The following is a 2,873-nucleotide window of genomic DNA, read 5'->3' as shown; positions in this document are numbered from 1 at the left end:
GCTACCTATGACCTATTATAACATGTACTTTCTTTGTCCCATTAGAAATGAAACTTTTTTTTATTGTCTCAACAAAAATGAAACGTTTCCTAAAATAGAAACAATTCTATGTTTACCTTTTTATTTGCTCTTACTTTAGTCACTATTCATTAACTCACAAAACAACATTACATGTGTGATGGTGTCCTCTAATGAAACCTTTCTAAAAAATCAGCTGAAATTCTTACAAATTTGAAAATGTATATCGATTATAGTATGACCTAATTCAACAATGGGATTGGATAAAAATCGTGAGAAGGGCGAATAGCAAGGATGTCCGTCGAAGACGAAACCCTACATTAAATTATGCATATGGTTTGGGTTGAGCTTCAAACTTTTAGGTGTGCATCGCCTGCCGCTCACTCCTCCTGCCATATCATCATGCCCTTCCCACAGTCTAGCCACTGTCCTAGCCAAGCAACAGTCTAGCAATAGCATAGCCAATGACCTCTCGAGAAAAAATAAAAACACCAAAAATAATAACAACGAAATGAATTGGAGAGAAAAATGAAATGAAAATAGGATAATTTAGAAAAAATTAAAAAAATAAATAAACAAATCGGCAGCCGATTGTTCGTCAACACAATAGTGGACTAGCGATCGGCTAACGCCCATTGTCCGCGGCCGATCTCTCGGTCGTCTCCCGCTCGTCCGTCGCGTTAGCCGGTGACAATAGTGGACAAGCGCCTGCCCTAGCCGCTAGGCAGCGGCTTGGGCGGGCGCTAGTACACTATTGTGGATGCTCTTACTCCTATTTTACATCACACAATTTTATAATCATCGTTAAACCTTACTTACATGGATTAAGCACAAAAATAGCGACATTTGAGATGGCATGGAAACTAATACATAATTGGCAAAGTAAGAGAGATGAGAAGAATGATAGTTAAAATAGAGTTAGTTGATAGTAGGACTCACATTATTATTACTGTTTAATGGTATACCGTCGACCATAGTGGTGTAAGTTGTATATAAATTGATGTATATGGGTAATGAGTTGAAAAGAATCTCTCATAACTGAAAATAGACTATTTTTATGGGACGGACGAAAGTGTCCCTATTTTTCATGGGACGGATAGAGTATTAATTAATTAAATTAAAGGGTGAGATCTTCTATCACAAAATGGAATTTTCCTTGTTAATTTTCATTTTTCTAGTGAATTTACAATTCAATTATGAGAAAATGAGAAAGAACTATTTAGGTGGTGGCTTGGAAGCAAGAGAGCCAGAGCAGACGGGGAGATTTTGCTTGGCGGACAAGATGGGCTTAATATTTTCACATCTGGTGGTGATGGTTGCGGGCTTATTTCCAATGTATTTGAGATCAATGGCCCCGATCCTGATATTGTCACAGGGCTTAGCTTTGCTACATGTGAAGATAAGCCCCTCTGAGGTGGTAGTGGTACCCTTGATGTTCATGATCTCAACCTTGCTAATCTTGATCAAGGAAGGTTTATCCAAGGAACATAGGTTCCATGGGCAGTATTGCTGATCAAAGATGACGGGTTTTCTGACATTGACCATGGTGAGGTTGATGAAACGAATGTCCGAGATTGAGAGTGTGGCTAGGGCGGAGGGCCATGTCTTGATCCTTACCCCGTTGCCAGTGTTGGTAAAGGTGCACCCCTGCACGGTTATCCTTTTCACGTCTTTCTCATGCACATTCCCTCCTAAACTACCAATGCTAATGCCATGCCCTGGTCCGCATTTCACGTTCTTGATGAGCACGTCAGTAAGGTCATCCCCCATGGAGATGCAGTCGTCGCCGGTCTTGATTACGGAGTTGATGACCCTTATGCTGTTGCCTCGGGCTATGTGGATGCCGTCGGTGTTAGGGCTGTTGACGTGGAAGTTCTTGCTGTCATTGGTGGTGATGTCCTGGATGATGGAGTTATTGATGAAGTTCAAGCTCAGGTATCAGGTTGATGGGGAGCTTCGAGCAGTTCTTGATTTTGTTGCAGTTCCAGGCTTGTTGGCCCTGCCCGTCGAGTACACCGCCGCCAGAGATGGTCAGGAAGTTGACGTGGTTGATGGTGACCCATTCATAGGTCTTCACAGGGAGTTTGGTTGGGTCCGCGTAGACTTTGAGGTTGCCTTTGATCTCTAGGTTGATGGGGGCCTTGTTCGGCCCGAGCATGCGAGCTTGGCTTAGTATCCAATCACCTCTTGGGATCAGGATCTGGCTTGTCGTTGTTGATGCTACCGCGTTCTTCCATGCTTTAACCAATGCCTACACATTTATGTCTATAATTAGGAATAATAATTATTTAAATTATGATGTTTAACCAAATTCTATTGAATTAATTACCTCACTAATGTCTGCACCCGGCTTCGCTCCGTATTTTGTGATGTCGAACACCGTCAAAGAATTTGCCTTCAATAGTAGCCGCAAAACTATTAACACTGATAATATTATTTTTTTATTCATAATGGACGGGTGAATATTTTTTTTCTTTGTTTTGTTTTGTTTTGATTTCACATTATATTCCTCACGAATTTATAATGGAGAGTAGAGTCTTATTCTAATGCTTATAGCATCCTAATTCAAAATTAAGACTAAATCTCCACTATTAGATTTTAAAATGAGTGGATGAGATTAAAGCTCACAAATCTCAATAAATAGTAGACAAAATATCAACAAAAGGGTAATATCGTCATTATGTTATCATATGATAATTTTCGTGGGTGTTTTTTTATATCAACATTGTGTATTACAAATATCAACAATATGATATAAGAATATCAACATTAGTACAAAAAAATATCAACACATATTTATTGAGATTTTTACATGGTTTTATTGAGATTTTTTGATGTATTTGTTGATAAAAATC

General features: G+C 39.2%; 1 pseudogene; it reads right to left on the bottom strand.

Moving 5' to 3' along the window:
* Window positions 1–1,233: 1,233 nt before the first annotated feature.
* Window positions 1,234–2,467, bottom strand: LOC125221115 (polygalacturonase-like; annotated as a pseudogene).
* Between the last annotated feature and the right edge of the window lie 406 nt (window positions 2,468–2,873).

Source organism: Salvia hispanica, chromosome 1 (assembly GCF_029641045.1).
Source record: "Salvia hispanica isolate PSC_SH4W2 chromosome 1, Shi_PSC_v1, whole genome shotgun sequence".
In the NCBI taxonomy this organism is placed as follows: Eukaryota; Viridiplantae; Streptophyta; class Magnoliopsida; order Lamiales; family Lamiaceae; genus Salvia; species Salvia hispanica.
The sequence above is the reverse complement of the archived record's forward strand: the minus strand, read 5'-3'. Positions and strand labels throughout refer to the sequence as shown.